This window comes from Eriocheir sinensis, chromosome 35 (genome assembly GCF_024679095.1).
Source record: "Eriocheir sinensis breed Jianghai 21 chromosome 35, ASM2467909v1, whole genome shotgun sequence".
In the NCBI taxonomy this organism is placed as follows: Eukaryota; Metazoa; Arthropoda; class Malacostraca; order Decapoda; family Varunidae; genus Eriocheir; species Eriocheir sinensis.
The window spans coordinates 14,935,866-14,954,043 of record NC_066543.1 but is presented as its reverse complement, the minus strand read 5'-3'; the positions used below and the strand labels follow the sequence as shown (position 1 = coordinate 14,954,043).

The 18,178-nt window shown below is 47.1% G+C and overlaps 1 protein-coding gene across 1 annotated transcript in view; it reads left to right on the top strand.

Annotated features, from left to right (window-relative positions):
* The window catches only part of LOC127007465 (CLIP-associating protein 1-A-like), an 82,029-nt gene that overhangs the window by 30,246 nt on the left and 33,605 nt on the right, over positions 1 to 18,178 (top strand). The window lies entirely within an intron of this gene.

Genomic DNA, 18,178 nt, shown 5'->3' with positions numbered 1-18,178 from the left:
TCCCCTCTGCATTGTGTGTGAGAGAGAAAGAGAAAGAGAAAAGCGAGTGAAATGAAAGGTGAGATGGGCTGATTGCATAGACGATTACTATCTCGCTCACGGGTCAGGCTAGAGGGATGTATAGATAGGTAGATACAGACAGAGAGAGAGAGAGAGAGAGAGAGAGAGAGAGAGAGAGAGAGAGAGAGAGATAAAATAAAATATAATAAAAGAAACAAGAGAGAGAGAGAGAGAGAGAGAGAGAGAGAGAGAGAGAGAGAGAGAGAGAGAGAGAGAGAGAGAGAGAGAGAGAGAGAGAGAGAGACCTCATTTATTTAACGTGTCTCCTTTGTGTAATTCATGTGGTTGGTCTCTGTAACATGACGCGAATATTTTAGTTTCTCATGGCTCGTTCTCTCATCCTTGTGATCGTCCCCGCTAACCTTCTCCTTCAACTTTCTTCTCCTTTACTCGTTTTCCTCCTCCTCCTTCTCCTCCTCCCTTCCACACTCCTACTACTCTCCTCCTTTCGTGTATACCGTTATGCATGCAAGGAATATTAACTTTGCTCCCTGAAAATTGTAAGGAAGTGTAAATGAAATGAAAAAAATACATCACCAACCTCCCTAGCATACATGAACAGCCGCCAAGGTTAGGTATTGTGAGTATGCAATGTAGGAACGCAAAAAAAATCAAGTATGCAATTATTCTTAGTGTGGATATCAACTGTGTCTTGTTACTTATTATCACTCTGGGTTGTTACTTACGTCCAGAATATGCCAAGGAATAAAGGCGTGTCTGGTGTTCTGGCACGCGGCTTTCTCTCGCATTTGGGTATCGGGACACCTCTCCTCCCGAAATTGACCTCTCTTTCGGCCTACTTTGTTTATTCTTTGCAGGAGCTGGGAGTAGCGGGCTTTTTTTTATTATTATTGTTTCCTTTTTTGTGCCCTTGAGCTGTCTCCTTTGTTGTAAAAAAAAAATAGTAAACAATATAAGTGCTCAAAAATTACAAATATGCGATTGTTCGTAGTGTGGATATCAGATTTATGTTAATACTTACCTTGGGAACACAGCAAGAAATTAAGGCGTGTCTGGTGTTCTGGTACGCAGCTGTTTCTCTCAGTCAGCCATAGTAAATTTGCAGTGTTTACGAGCGTACGTTCTTCGTGGAGAGTCTTCATTTTCCTTGCAGTATTTCTTTGTCCGCAGCTGCCTCCGAGCTCTCCGCCTCGTTGGGAAGGTTAATTTGTATTGTTCACAGGCACACACACACCTTTAGGGGAAATCTGATTTGTCTTGCATTATTTACTCATATTTTATTTGCAAGAAAAGAACCGAACTGAAATTTTTAAACACCAGAAATTAGCAACACCATTTCTTCATTTATTATCAACAAGAAAACAACATAACTGACATTTTTAAGCTCCAGAAATTAGCAAAACTGACAAGAAAATCTACAGAAGAGTTTAATGCGTGCCACAACGTGTAATTGGTTGCCTTTCTGACGCGCTCACTGGAAAAGCTGGCTGGCTGGCTGGGTGGTGGACTCACTGGTGGGCTTGCTGTCCGGCTGGCTGAGAGTGTGGGTGGGTAGCTGGGTGACTGGCTGGCAGGGTGTGGGTGTGGGTGTGGGTGTGGGTAGCTGGCTGGCTGGCTCGTGGGCTCGTTGGTTGGTGGGTTGGACTGGCTATGTGAGATCACTATTTAAGGTCGCGGTGAAATCTCTTTGACTGGGTGTTATTTGTACGAGGTAATTAGTCTATCCGTCTATTAGTTTAGCCTCCCTGTAATTGCCCGCGTGTTTGCCTTTATGTCTGTGATAAGTGTGGGAGGAAGAACGTAGAGAGGAACGGAGGGGTAGTGTGAACGTGTGTATGCTGTATGGGCGTTCATATTCTCTCTCTCTCTCTCTCTCTCTCTCTCTCTCTCTCTCTCTCTCAATAAATTACCCACGTTAAAAGAACCCGACAGCGTGTGCGTGTTCTTTCTTATTACTTCACACACACACACACACACACACACACACACACACACACACACACACACACACACACACACACACACACACACACACACACACACACACACACACACACACACACACACACACACACACACACACACACACACGCGCACACACGCACACACGATATTTGTATACTCACGGATTTTAATATCGTCCTTCGAAGAGAGAGAGAGAGAGAGAGAGAGAGAGAGAGAGAGAGAGAGAGAGAGAGAGAACTGCATTCGTGGTTTATAGGTTCAACATTGTTACCATTTTCTCTTCTTTTTTTCATTTTTTTAAGCACCAAAACATAAAAGATAATAAAGGGTTTGAGATTTTCCACATTTTCTCGTCTTTTTTTTTTTATTTACCTCAGCGGGCGGTAAGAGTAAAGGGATCCAGAGGGAGGAGGAGGAGGAGGAGGAGGAGGAGGAGGAGGAGGAGGAGGAGGAGGAGGAGAATGAGAAGAAATTGTAGAGAAGGAGATGAAGAAGAAAAAGGAGGAGGAAGAGAAGAGAAGAGAGAAGAGAAGAAAAGAGAGTGGGAGGAAGAGCAGCGAGGAGAAAGAAGAAGAGGAAGAGAAGAGGAGGATGAGAAGAAAAAGCAGGAAAAGGAGAGGAGGAGGAGGAGGATGTTCTTTGGATATAAAAACGTCCTTTCTGGATGTGGATTCCTGGATGTGTCTCCTTTATCAAGCCGTAAGTGGCTCCTCTTAGGGGCGGGGCGCGTGGAGGGGAGGAAAGACTCGGGAGGGGGTGAAGGAGGAAGGAGGTGGGTGGCTGACTTGGGCGTATAGAAGAAAAGAAATGGGAAAGGATGGAAATGGGTGAGTACATTGAATATTTGAAGGGGCGGAAATAGTAAAAGAAAAATATGATAGATAATGAAGTAGGTATAAGCAAGAAAAGTTATGTGATGGAAAGTAGAAGTTTGGACGAAAAACATGAAAAGAGTGAAAATAATAAAAGAGAGAAAGGCAAAGAAAAAGAGGGGTGCCAAGACTGAAGTATAGGCATGAATAGTCGGCTTGGAGGGTTGAATAAGGAAGCGTAGGCGAGGCGAGGGTGAAAAGGAGCATGTGGAGGGAGGGTGGGAGGGAAGGTGGGCGGGGGTGGAGAGAGGAGTGAGGGAGGAACAGCACTCACTCACCTTCACTACAAGACGAATGGAGCTGTGGCACGACCCGGAGGCGGAAGAAGAGGAGGAGGAGGAGAAGGAAAAGAAGAAGAAGGAGGAGAAAAAATAGAAGGCAGTGGAAGAGGAAGAGGAGGAGGAGGAGAAGGAAAAGAAGAAGAAGAAGAAGAAGGGGAAGAAGAAATAGAAGGTAGTGGAAGAGGAAGAAGAGAAAGAGGATAGAAGACGAGAAAAAAATGAAAAAAGGAGATGAGAGGAGAAGAGAGGAAAAGAGGAGAGGATGGAAGAGAAAAAGGAGAAGAGAGGAAAAGAGGAGAGGAGGAAAGAGAAGAAAGGAGAGGAGAGGAGAGAAGCGATAAGTGTTTCCTGTATTTTCATTGTATTAATAGTACATGGAAATACTTGGTTATTATTTACATCCTGATGGTAATAATAATCGCTGGATGAAAAGATAGAAAAGAAGGAGGAGGAGGAGGAGGAGGAGGAGGAGGATAAAAAAAATGAATGTTGAAAAATTGTGACAAATATAAGAAGTAAATAAATACTGAATGAAGGATGTGGAGGAGGACAAGGAAGGGGAAGAAGAAATAATGGAAGGTGTGTGAAACGAATAGAAAGGAAGGAGGAGGAGAGTACCGCAACCCACCCCGACTCCACGCCTCCCCATGACTTCAGCGGGGGCGTGGCGGCCGCTGGAGGTGACACGGAGGGAGGGAGGTGTTTGCGGTGATGCATTGCGGTGTTGAGTCCTGGAGGTGTGACGACAAGGAAAGGAGATTTGGTGATACAGGGTGTTGTTGTTGTTGTTGTTGTTGTTGTTGTTGTTGGTAGTGGTGGTGGTGGTAGTAGTAGTTGTTGTTCTCTTCTTTTCTTATTGTCGTAGTAATAGTAGTGGTTGTAGTAGTATTGGTAGTAGTTATTGTTGTTATTTTCGTTGTTATTATTGTTTTTTCATCGCCACTATCATCAGTATTTTTTTCATCTTATTCTTTTCAATATTCGTCTTCTTTTATCTATTTTTATATTAATTTTCTATTAGTTTTTTCCCCTATTACTTCTTCTTCCTCCTCCTCCACCTACTCCTCCTCTTCTTTATTACTCTCATTATCACCGTTTTTGGGATAGGATGGTAGGGGAGAAGGGGAGGGGAGGGTGGTGGTGGTGGTGTCGGTGGTGGTGGTGGTGGTCATAAAAAAAATCAACATCGGTGATAAAGGCGGTGATGGTGGTGGTTAGGGCCCAGGGGTGTATATAGGGTTAGGGCTGATGATAGGGTGGAGGGGCGGCAGTGGTGGTGATGATGGTGGTGGTGGTGCAGTGATCCGGTGTTAGAGTGGCGGGTTAGTTACTGGGTTGGGGAGATTACTGGTAGATTTAGTGGTGGTGGTGGTGGTGGTGGCGGTGAGGCTGAGATACATAACTGGTGATGATGATGATGATGCTGGTGAGAATGAGAGACTGCAGGCATTAGTAGTGGTGGTGATGGTGGTGAGGTGGTGGTGAAGACGAGTGTTTGGTGATAGTGGTGGAGGCAGTGGAGATGCGTGTTTGTCGAGGGCAGGGCGAGTGGTTTGAGGGAGATGAGAGAGAGCTGAGGCTGCCCTGGAGGGGATGTGAAGTGGGTGTAGGTGGGTGAGTGAGTGGGCGGTGGGTGGTGGGAGGTGAATAGTTTTGGGTTGACTCTGTGGGGGAAAGAACAAACTTGGGGTACGGTGAGGTTGGGTGGAGTCCGGATCAACAGTGGAGTGTACGGTTCAGGTAGTTTGGTGGAGACACATGCTTTGGGTGGAAGGGTGGAAGGTGGGTGGACTTCAGATGCAGATAAGAGTGGAATGCGATGAATTAAAGATGAAGAATAGGATTAGTAAGTGAGGATATGACGTAAGGCTGAGAACAGTTTGGGTGTGGAAGTCAAGAGAAGGTTGAAAGCGTATAAAAGTGGAATAGTTGAAGGACCAGCAGTTTAGAAGTTTGTAAAAGTGGAATAAGTTGTCTAGGATGAAGAATAGGATTAGTAAAAGTGGATATGACGTAAGGCGGAGAATAGTTTGGGTGTGGAGGTGAAGAAGCAAGGCTGAAAGAGTGCTGATGTAAAATAGTTAGAGGGTCAATGATTTATGTGGGTGTGGAGTTTGTATGAGGATGCGATGCGTATAGAATGATGAATAGGGTTAAAAATCAAGGATATATCGTAAGGTTAACGGGATTTTGGGTGTAGAGATGAAGTGACAAGGTTGAAAGCGTTTTAAATGAAATAACTATAGGATTTGTAGTTTATATGCGTAAAGAGTTTGTAAGAGTGGAATGCTAAAAGTCTAGGATGAATAAAAGGGTTAAAAATCGAGGATATGACGTAAGGTTCAGAGTTATTCAGGTGAAGTGACAAGGTTGAAAGGGTTTTAGAAGTAAACAAAGGATCAGAAGTCCAAAATTTTCTAAGAGTGGAATGCTGCGAGTATGATAATGAATATGGTTAGTGATCGAGGCTATGACGCAAGGCTAAGGCGGGTTTGGTGGGAGTGGAGGTGAAAAGACAAGGTTGAAAGACTTAAAATGAAATACTCAAAGGATCGGTGGTGTATGTGCGTAAGCATTAGGACTTCGTATGAGTAGAATGCGATGAGTCTGGGATGAAGACCAGACTCAGTAAACGGTGAGATGACGTAAGGCTGTGAGGTGTTTGGGTGTATAAGTGAAGAGGCAAGGTTGAAAACGCGTAGAATTGAAATTGTTTAGGGATCAGAGGTTTATGTGTGCAAGGATAAAAGGATAAAGGGATTTGAAGTTGAAGGGATTTGAGGCGATGTTAGGAGGATGTGTAACAGGAAACATGGGTGTGTAGGTGGACGAATAAGCAGTGTTGGGGTGTTGTGGGGGTGTAGGGGTGAAAGGATAAGGAGTGTTGGGGACGTGAGGGGTAAATGAAAATAGAATGATGGAGGGATGTGTATGTAGTAAGGGGGGTTGGGTGTCAGTGAGGGTGAAAAAGAAAAATGTGTAGTCTGGAGGTGTGGGGAGGTGAGGATGTAAGGGCAGTCTAAGGGTGTGTGTGGATGGCAGTGGGTGGTGAAGGGACAAAGGGTTGGGGGGATGGTGTGGGTGTGGAGGGATGAGAGAGTAAGAAGGTAGTTTGGAGGTGTGGGTGTGTGAAGGTGGGTGGTGAAGGGACAAGGGGTGCTGGGGGAGGGTTCAGGGTGTGGGGGTGTGCTGGGGGAGGGTCGTGGGTGTGGGGGTGACAGCAGAATGTATTGCGTCCCCAGTGCATCGCCAAGGACACGCCTCACCCACCGACGAACACTAATGTCGTCTGTCCTTCCTCCACCACTCCTCTCTCATTCTCATCCCCCTCAGGTTCTTCTACTCACCCTCCTCCTCCTCCTCCTCCTCCTCCTTCTCTGTGTGTTCTTCCGGCTCTGTCTCGTCCTCATCCTGGTCACCCTTATTTTCATCCTCTTGTCCTTCCTACTCTTCTTTTCCTGATATGTTTTTCCCCATTTCTTGTCCTCATCCTGTTCGTTTTCCCCTTCCATCCTCCTCCTTATGTTCTTTTCCACATCCTCCATTTCTCTTTGGTCATCCCTCTCTCTCTCTCTTCCTCATTCTCCTCTTCATGTCCCTCTTCTTACCCTCTTCCTCCTTCTCCTCATTCAGTGTTCTTTGCTTTCTTTCGTCTTCATCCTCCATTTCTCCTTGTCATATCCTGATTCACACCATTCTTTTTCCTTTACTTCATCCTTGTCCTTTTCTTGTCCTCCTCCCCCTCCTTGTCTTTATCTCTCTGTCCTTCACTTTCATTCATATTCATCCTCTTTGTCCTTCTCTCCCTCCTCTTCCTCATTCACCCCATGTCTCTCGCATTTCATTCCCTTATCTTCATCCCTCCCCCTCCCCCTTTGCCTTCATGCCTCGCCTTTCACATCCCATCCTCCTCCTCCTCCTCCTCCTTACCTGTGCCTCATCCTCTTTGTCTTCGTCCTCTCCTTGTTTTTTTGTTTGTTTGTTTTTCACCTCCATCTTCCCCACCATTCCCCTTTCATCTTTTATCTCGCTTTTCTTTCCTTCTTCACATTTTATCCTCATCCTCCTCAGTTTTCTTGCCTCTTCCTCATTCCTTTGTCATCGTTCCCTTTCTTTTTTTTCTTTTTCCACATCCCTCTTTCCCACCGCATTCCCCTTTATCTTATCTCACCTTTCTTTCCTTCTCAGCCGTTTCTTCCTCCACTTCCTCCTACCCATCATCATTTACGTTCCCATCCTCATTATGATCCTCACTCTCCCATGGTCTCCTGTCGTCCCCTCCCCCTCCCCCTCACCCCCAGCCCATCATCCTTATCTGCATCATCTCGCTTCACAAATCATATGTTGACTTGACCTCCACCTCTTCTTTTTTTTTTCTTTCCCTCCTCTTATCTTCCATTATTTCCCCCATTTATCTTTTTCCACCATCTTTTGTCATCTTTCTTACCTTTAATTTTGAGCTTCCCTATCCGCCCTATCTTCGTTTTTTCTCTATTATTTCTCTCCACATTATCTTCTGTCACTCTGTCTCCTTTTATCTTCCAGTATTTCCTCCATTTATCTTTTCTTCTTCCTCCACCTTGGTCATCTTTCTTACCTTTAATTTAAGCTTCCCCATTCGCCCTATCTTCGTTTTTTTTTTTTCTATTATTTTCCTCCACATTTTCTTTCCTCTTTCTCTCTACCTCCTTTTATCTTCCAGTATTTCCTCCATTTATCTTTTTTCTTTCTCCATCTTTAATTTGAGCTTCCCCATTCGCCCTATCTTCGTTTTTTTTTTTTCTGTTATTTTCCTCCACATTTTCTTTCCTCTTTCTCTCTACATCCTTTTATCTTCCAGTATTTCCTCCACTTATGTTTTTTCTTCCTCCATCTTTGTCATATCTCTTCCCTCCAATCTGAGCCTCCCCACCCGCCCTATTATTTCCCTCTTTTTTATATTGTTTGCCTCTATATTTTGTGTTCTAATCATCTCTAATCATCCGTCATAATTTTCTCACTGGTCTTATGTATTATTTTCCTTCATCTTTTTCTCGTTTCGCTTTTTTTTATAGTTTTCTCATCTGTCCCTTTTTTCCATCCGCCCTATCTTCCTTTTTTTATATTTATTTTGCCTCTGTTATGTGTCCTAATCATCTTAATCATAATTTTCCGAACAGTTCTCTATATTATTTTCCTTCATTATTTCTCGTTTCACCTTATTTTTTTTAACTTTCCCTCTCTCCCTTTCTTTCCATATCTACCTTTTTTTTATATTCTATACCTCTATATTTAACGTCCTTATTATCCCATTATTTTCGCATCAAACCTTTTTTTTTTATTGTTTTCCTTTCCCTCTGCCTTTCTTTCCATCTGCCTCATCTTTCTTTTTTTGTATTATTCTTTGCCTCCATTTTGTGTCCTAATCATCCCGAATTATCCCAATCATAGTTTTCCGACCATTCCTTTATATTATTTTCCTTCATCTTTCCTCGTTTCACTTTTTTCTAACTCCTTTTCTCCTTTTTTTTCTCTCACTCGCAGTTATTATTCCTCCCAGCCGTAAATTTTCTTAAACTTCGTCAAACATTTTTATTTTGCTAACCCGTATTTTTCCTTGTCGGTATTTACATTTTGCGTTCTCGTGGATAAATGTTTTGATGTTTATTAGTATTATTGTGTTGTGTGGGTCGAGGCGGGGTGAGGAGTTTTGCATGCTGAATATACTTGCATGCTTAAAGACCCGAATCTCTCTCTCTCCCTCTCATGTGTTTGTTGAGTATTCCCTTACCGTTCTTGAGGCGACATGGGTGAGTCAGCAGCGCCCTCAGCATTCCTCCCTACCTCCGCTTCCTTCTCTCTCCTCTCTCCTCTCTTCTTCTCACCTCCACCTAAACCACTCTCACCCTTTTCACCTCTCCCCCAAACCGACCTTCGTGCTGAACGTTGCAACACACACACACACACACACACACACACACACACACACACACACACACACACACACACACACACACACACACACACACACACACACACACACACACACACACACACACACACACACACACACACTTGGGCAGCTTCTGTAAGTCATCCACAACCCCTCCACCATCACCCCCATAGCTACCTCCCTCCCCTCCCTATCCTTGTATACAGCATCACATCACACCCTCACCTTCACCCATTCCCTTCCTCTCCTAACCCACAACCGCCTCCCTAATGTTGTAATCCACTCACTCGCTCCCTCCACCTCCTCCCTTCACCCCTTTCCTCTCCTCCACCTTCACGATTAACTCATTACTATTCCGGCGTCGTGTGAGGAGAGGTCCGGCAAGGGGATAAGAGAATTTTAGTGTAAGGGAAGTTTGTTAGGGATGGCAGCCGAGGTAATGGTCGGGAAAGCTGCCGCGGGTGTTGGTGCCGCTCCGCCCGTCGCAGGAACCCCGTAAGACCTCAGGGATAGCTTGAACCTTGGCGTTGGAGTCTCATAAAAGTCCTGCCGGGGTCTGTAAAAAGGGTTGTTGGCTCTGTAAAGGAAGTCTAGGGTCTGTAAAAGGCTTTGGTATCTTTTCAAGGTCTGTGGGGTCTGTAAAAGGGCCTTGGGGTTCTCTAAAGTCAGAAAAGTTGGGAGCATAGGCTGTAGGTCTGTAAAGGGGTCTATAGAAAATGCTGTTTGGGTCTGTACACGGGCTAAAGGGTCTAAAATAAGGTCTGTGGGTCTGTGAAGGGGATTTCGGGACGTAGATAGGGGCTGTTGGGGTCTGGTAATGTGGTGGTAGAGGTATGTAAAGGAGCTACCGAAATTCGTACAGAGGATTGGACTCCGTAAAGGGGCTCTTGAGATTTGTAAAAGGGCTGTCTTAGTACGCGAAGAGTGCCGGGAGTAAAAGGGGCTGCCGGGGTCTAAAGGGACTACTGGTTTCTGTACGGGGCTGCTGGGTTCTCAATCTCCCCATCCTACGTTCCCATTAGCTGCGGTCGTGTTAAAATTCCTCCGAGCTGTTGTTTGGTGGCCGTGCACGCCCCCGGGAACACCTGTATCATGGGTTTACCTGCTTACCTGGATTATCTGCTGCGCCGCCTGTCACTGCCCCGACCACTCTCCCCTACCACCACCCCCACTGGGGCTAGTATACTGATGAAGTGATGACGCGATAGACGGCGGGAGGGGTGAAATGAGAACGGCCGAAAGTTGAAAGTATAGAGGAATAACAGAAACGCCTATGTAAGGAGATCTATGCATGGTGGTGGAGGGATGAAAGTAGCATGATGGGAAATTCAAGAAGGTAATGGAAGGAGACGAGGATAAATCGATTAAAGACATAAAAAAAAAGGAAAAGAATGTACGAAATAAAATAGGGAAGGCCATCAAGATAATTATGGGGCAAGTGGAAGAAGGAAAAATACCAGGAGAGATGGGAGGGTATGGGCGGGCATATTTTATGAAGAATGGGAAATTAGTTTTGAGGGGGCGTGCAGGCAAGGACGTGAGGCCAGGCAGGAGTGTTAGCGGCAGCGGTCATCCATCAGGCGGCGGTTAGCGTGAGTACAGGGCGCCACTCCGACGTGTGGGAGGCACCGCTCACCAACACTTTGCTACACCCAGGCCGCCATTGTCCGCGGGTGAACGCCGGGCACACGTAGTCACCCAGGCCGCTGTCACTTGCAACGGAGACACAAAGGCTCTGGTACTCTTATTCTGCAGTTAGGGGAGCCGTGATGACCTGGGGGAAACAAAGTCTTAAGTTGTACCATTTTTACTCACTGTTAGCACAAATGGTCTCTAAGAGCAAGAACAATACATAGCGGAATTTAATTAGAATGAAGGTCGTAGCATGTTTTCCCTCCAGTCACCCATAGCGAGAGGATCAACAAAAAGTGTTTACCGTGAAGGAGCGAGGACACCGGTAATTATTGTTCTGCCTTGGGACCTGGGGAACGGGTTTTTGTTATGTAAATCTATTGTTTTCCTGTGTACTCCTATGTGTTGCTGTACTTCTTTTGTAAGGGTGTAAAGATGTAGCGGTCCAAGTTGTCAGCCATGAGGAAATAATTTTGAGAGCATTGTCAGTCACCTCATTTTGCAAGGGAAGACAAACAAGGAGGTGAAACAGTGCAAACGAAGGGAGACAAAGGTAGAGGGTTAACGCCGTAACGGAGAAGACAACCGAAGAGGAATAACAGTGCAGGGACAGACCAACGAGGAAGTAAAGGTTTGAGAGTATGCACCAAAGTCTAGAGCCTGGGAGGGAAGACATGAAGAAGTGGAACAGTGCAAACGAAGGTAGACAAACGGAGAAGACAACCGAAGAGGAATAACAATGCAGGGACAGACCAACGAGGAAGTAAAGGTTTGAGAGAGTATGCACCAAAGTCTAGAGCCTGGGAGGGAAGACATGAAGAAGTGGAACAGTGCAAACGAAGGTAGACAAACGGAGGGTAAACACACTGTAACGGAGAAGACAACCGAAGAGGAATAACAATGCAGGGACGGACCAACGAGGAAGTAAAGTCATGAGAGTATCACCAAAGTCTAGAGCCTGGGAGGGAAGACAAACGGAGAGGTGGAACAGTGCAAACGAAGGTAGGCAAATAGAACGGTAAAGTCAATGTAACGGAGAGGACAACCGAAGAGGAATAACAATGCAGGGACAGACCAGCAAGGAAGTAAAGTCATGAGAGTATCACCAAAGTCTGGAGCCCGAGAGGGAAGACAAGCGAAGAAGTAAAAACTGCGAGCGAGCGAAAGGCAAACACAGAAATCAAGCCGCGCCGCCGTCATTTGCACGTCAAACATTCCTCGAGGCGCTGACGGCCGACCTTCAGGGAAGACTCGCCCTAAAAACGTTGCCTGTCTCATCTGAATGGCTGACATTTTTTGCTGATCCGTTTTATTGACGTCTGGCGCCACGGTTCCTCCTGACTTTTATTGTTGTGTCATTTTTTTTATTGTAAGAGTTTGTTCCGTTGTTCTGGTGTGTGTGTGTGTGTGTGTGTGTGTGTGTGTGTGTGTGTGTGTGTGTGTCCCGATCAAGAGGAACCAAAGCGTTTCTTTTGCACGCCGCTGGCTCTTGCAAGACGGGGAGGGGGGAGGCATGGGATCCCGCCTCACAATGGTCCCACGAATCTGCTCATTGGCATCGGGCTTTTTCTCCTCATAATTCTGTCAAATGTGTTTGGTGGAGGTCACGATCGCGGCGGCGGGGCGCGACGCGCTGTGTGCTTGCCTGGCTAAAGGTCACCTCGCTTCCTGGTGTGTGTGTGTGTGTGTGTGTGTGTGTGTGTGTGTGTGTGTGTGTGTGTCAGTAGAAGGCCGGCGGGGATTCAGGTTTCAAGTCACCGGTAGATTAAGGATAGTTTTTCCATCTCGCACCGCTGCAGGGAGCTGTGGCGGCGATGACTCGGGTTGTTCTGCTTCGGGTGCGTCTGTTTGTAATCTCGGAGTCTGCTGGTGCGTGGCATCCTCCCGCTGTGTGTCTTGGAGGGTGTGAGTTGCAGGAGCATGGCGGCCCCGGAGGCACAGGTGACCGGCCCCCGACTGGAGTGACCTGATGTGGCAACTGATGAACCGGTCTATGCTGCACCTTAGAGCGGGGCTGGACGGGAAGGGGCCGGGTGGTGCTGCGATACGCGGCTTCTGTCTACACCAGCGGGGATGTGGCCGATCGGGTGTTGAGGCCAAATTAGTCACGGTTTTCCAGCTGGCCATTACTGATGATGTAGGATATTGCAAATCTGCCCCGTGCGGCCGCGAGGCGAGGCTTGGAGAGGCGGGCGAGGCGGGGAGGCTGAAGGAGTGCTTTCGATCGCAACGAAGGGGCGGCGAGGCACGGAAAGTTGTGGCAAGGGGAGGGGGGGGGAATCCTGTTGGGTGTGGCACGGCGGTGTAGGAGAGATGTTGTGTATGTGGTGTGTGTGTGTGTGTGTGTGTGTGTGTGTGTGTGTGAAGGGCTTGAGGTTTTAATAGCAACAACCACACCCAGAATAGCACACTCCCTAGAGACAACAAGGGGATGTGCCGATGTCTGCCACAGCACACAAGCAGGAGAGGCTGACTTCTGCGATTGTTATTGAAGCATAAAATAATCAAACGTTTGTGCGATTGTTTAGATCACCATGTAGTCCGCCATGCATCTAGTTGTTTTTAAAGGGCACAGCCATCAATTTACGCTCTTGTCTTTAATATATGCAGTGACTAAAGGCTTCATGTGCTTCCCCGACCATCACCTCCACCCGTGTGTCAATGCTTTTCGCTCCCACATCCTATTCCACACCCTGCTTCACATGCCCCTCCCTCTGTGTCATCACTCTATGCAATACCCGACCTAACATTGAACCTCTGCCCCCCATTCACCAGTACCGCACCCTGGTTCACACGCGTCCCCATTCTTCCGCGCCATCACCCTTTGCCGTATCGTATATCGCAGCTCCCCCCGTTCCTTGTCCTCAACCTGTGCCACAATCATTGCTGCCCTGCCCGCTCTGCCATCACAATATCACCACCACCACCACCACCACAAACAAGCCCATCCTTCAACCGTTCTAACTGTGCTACATATATTAGTGGGGAGGAAGGAACACTTGAGGCTTTGCGGGTCAGTGACAGGGAACATTGATATGCATTTAGTGGTGCACATTTCTCTCCTTCACATGCTTGGACTTAATTGAACATCGTGAGTTTTAAACGTATGACATTCTGGTTATTTATTACGGCGATTTTAAAAGTAAATAGATGAATGAGGGTGATTAAGGGGGCCATGTCACTGTCAGCCCAAAATACCGCCCTGGGCTCCTGTGTGCTCTGTGCCAGGTCAGGTCAGGGCCACGGCGGAAGGGAAGGAGGTCACAGGTGGGATTGGGCGGGGCAGGGCATAGCAGGGCACGTACGGGGCGGGGTCATGGCCGTGCCCCGTGGCCCCACCTTCGACCAATCACAAGCTAGTAAACAATGTATTTACTCTCCCTTCTGCTGTCCTTGTCCTCCCTCTTCCATTCACTCCCCCTCTCTCCTCTCCCAGTCTCCCATTCATCCCTCCCTCCCCCTCCCCCTCCCCTCCCATAACAAGCCCCACCTCAGAACTAAACTTTTGCATATCGATTTTTCGGTCCTCTGTTTGCCCCGCCCCTCACCACCCAACATGGCTCCCTCCCTCCCACTCCCCACCCTCCCTTCACCCCACCATTAGTCCTTCGTACACTACTCTTTCCAATTAGCTCTTCTCCCTCAATCTCCCGCCTAACCCTCCACCCCCAGCCGCTGCCCCGCTACACTTAATATATACATCGGTGAGACAAATGGGAGGAAGAAAAAAAATATAACAACTCGGAGTCGTTACTGAGACCACCCCGAAGAGACGAAGAGGGCCAGAAGTGATGTCTAGTGTTGATGCTGGTGGTGATAGTTTGGGTATTATTGTAGGAAGTCGTGCATGATGTTAGATAGTCGTTCCGGGTCTTCAAGTAGTGCCTCGCCTTCAGCACAGCGGCTTTAGTACGACCACCACGAGTCCACGACCAGCTTTTAATAAGGAAGATATGTTGAGGCTGTTGGGTGGGGGTAGAGAGAGAGAGAGAGAGAGAGAGAGAGAGAGAGAGAGAGAGAGTCACCTGGGCCCCTGAGTTACATGAATGGTGAGTATGAGGAAGCATGGGAAGAAAGAGAGAGGAGGAAAGAGAGGGTTGGAAGGGGGAGGAGGAGCAGTTATATGGAGGCGTGGAAAAGAGAAACGGAGATGAGTTAACGGATAAAAAACGTGGAAGATTTGTTAAGGGCAAGATTGCGAAGCCTGTTAGATGGACGTGATGAGAGGACTGACTGAAGGGGGGGAATGTGTGTGTGTGTGTGTGTGTGTGTGTGTGTGTGTGTGTGTGTGTGTGTGTGTGTGTGTTGTAAAGAAGTGCGTGGAAGATTTGTGAAGACGTGAACTGCGAGGCTAAAAAAAAAAAAAAAAGATTGAAGTGATTGTAAGGATGATGAATAGAAGAAAAAAATGTGTGTGTGCGTGTGCGTGTGTGTGTGTGTGTGTGTGTGTGTGTTAAGGCAGAAGTGGAGGAGGTTGAAGTGGATTAATAGGAGACTGATTGAGGCTAGTGAGGAAGGAGGAGGAGGAGGTCTGTAAAAGGAGGAAGGAAAAAAATATATAGAAGAGGATTTGGAGGAGGAGGAGGAGGAGGAGGAAAAATGAGATGAAGATAGGAAAAAAAATAAGGTTGAAGTGCTATAAGAGAAGATGAGAGGAGAGTTGGCACGTATCTGGAAGCCGAGAGAGAGAGAGAGAGAGAGAGAGAGAGAGAGAGAGGGAGAGGGAAGGGGAGGGGGCAGCATGTCTCATTTCTGATAGTGATTGACGGCGGCCCTGACGGTGATAATACAGGTTCAAGGAAGGGAAAAAAATAAAAAAAATAAAAATATCCGTAATACTAGAAAAAAATTACAAGGATTAAACAGACGGAGACAGAAAAGAATGGTGATAAGATATTGATTGATTGATTGCGTTCGTGTTTAAGGGGAATTGTTCTATACCGGGTGATGATGATGGTGGTGGTGATGGGTGTGGTGATGGTGAAGGACGTGGTGTTGGTGGTGAAGGGGTGTGATGGTAGTGATGTTGAAGGGTATCGTAGTGATGAAGGAATGAGGAGATGAATGGGTGATGTAGAAGGAATGATGATGATGGTGGTGGTGGTGATGAAGGGTGTGGTTATGGTGTATACGAACGAGGGGATGAATGGGTGGTGATGATGCAGGTGGTGGTGACAGTGATATGATGATGACCCTGGCGAGGCTGAACAAAAAGAATGACAAAAACTAGCCAAAATACATCCAGGGATTCGAACCGTGACATTACTGTGGCGGGGAGGAGGGGGGACCGACACGCCATGATCAGACTCCTGTGTCACCTCACCACCACCACAACACCACACCACACCACACCACCACCACCACCACCACCAACCCACACCATACATCACACTACTTCATCTTATCAAAAGCACACAACACCTCTCCATAATCAAAACACACACACACACACACACACACATCACCAAAATCCCCGCCCGTAACTCCACCTCATAACACCATATCTTTGTTCCCCGCCGCACCATTACGCCACACCGAGCCACACCATCGCGAATCACAAATCACCGCGTCAGCGAGTCCCCCCCCATCCCCTCCCCTCCCCCTCCCCCATTACTTGCCGCGCCACACTGCCTTACACACCACCGCCCCCTTCTGCGCCACATCGCCACATAAGGTTGGTGTGCGTGGCAGATGGTGGAAGGCGTATTATTATTCACCGAGGAAAGGAGAGAGAGAGAAAAAGAGGAAAACATGCAAATCTGAAGGGGTTAAAAAAAAGATGGGGGCTCTGTGGACGTACAGGTGGAGTGTGTGTGTGTGTGTGTGTGTGTGTGTGTGTGTGTGTGTGCGTGCGTGCGGTCTTTTATCAAGCAGTAGACTTTTTATCGTCCGAGTTCGGGTTTGACTGACTGCATCACGGGAAGCTGTGGACGTGTGTGTGTGTGTGTGTGTGTGTGTGTGTGTGTGTGTGTGTGTGTGTGTGTGTGTGTGTTTGAACAGCGGTATTATATGCGTTGTATTTGCGTTTCAAACTCCCGTGTGTGTGTGTGTGTGTGTGTGTGTGTGTGTGTGTGTGTGTGTCATTGGGAACGCGGGGCGGATGTGAGGTGAGCGTTTTGCTGGCCTGTTTGTGTGGGTGTAAGAGTTTCAAAGGAGGAGAAGGAGGAGGAAGAAGAAGAGGAGAGCGTAAGTACTAAGAGATTAATAATGAGTCGTGAGGAAGAAGGGGAAGAAAATGCGAGGAGGAAGATGTGTTAAAGAAGGAGGGAGGTGTACGGAAGATGAATAGGATGATGTGGATGAGTTAGTGAGGAAAGGAAAATGGATGAATGGATGAAGGTGGAGTTGAGAAAATGGATGAGAGAGAGAGAGAGAGAGAGAGAGAGAGATTTTAACCCGTGAGAGCAAGAACACACCCTCCACCTTGAAGTCTTTGTTGTCAACGTCGTTTGTATCCGAAGAAAAGAAGAAAAAAACTCCACCTCCTCCATCCCTTCCACCCACTTCCCACCCTACACCTCCTCCACTCCCTCCAACCACTTCTATCCCTCCACTAACCTTCACCTTCCATCCCTTCCACTTCCTCTTCCACACCTTCCATCCAACCCCTTCACCCACTTCTCTCCCTCCACTTCCTACACTTCCTTCCACCCGCACCCTCTTGTTACCCTTATCCACCACCTCTTCCACATTATTCCCCTGGTTCACTCTTCCACTTCTTGCCTTGCCGCCCTCCATCTCTTCCACCTCTTTGTACATCATTCACCCTTTTCCTGCTTCCCTGCCTCCCCCTTCTATCTCGTCCACCTTCTTCCTATGAAAACCCCTTTTTACTCCGTTTCCTCCCTATTCCACTTAGTATGTAGACAGCCCTGCCCCTCCATCTATTATTCATCGCTGCCTTACCATTCCCTTCCTTAACTTCCCCTTACCTTACTTTCCCTACGCTTCTCTTGCCTTACCTTCCTTTCCTTTCCCTTCCTTAACTTCCCCTTACCTTACTTTCCCGATGCTTCTCTCCTTTCCTTCCTTTTCTTTCCTTTCCCTTCCTTAACTTCCCCTTACCTTACTTTCCTTATGCTTCTCTCCTTTTCTTTCCTTCCCCTTATTTTTACTTCACTTCCCTTCTCCTCTCATCTTCTTGTCCCTCTTTCCTTTTTGTTCCGTTCTTTTCCTTCTCTTCCATCTGTACCTTTTATTTTTTATTCTTCCTCCTTTTTCCCCATTACTTCATGTTTCATCCCACTCACGACTTACATTTGGTCGCCACATCGATATCACTACATCTCAGTTCAGCATGGACTCTGAGGAAGGGCACTACTGCTGCTTATACTTCTGCGCGACGCCGTCGTCACTGATTACAGCCACATGTGGTCGCCAGAGGTCGCTAGTGTGCTCTCAGTCGTAAACGCCGCCAAAAACAAAATGTTTTGTGCTCACACAATGCCCCATCCCTCCCCTTCCCTCCCCTTCAT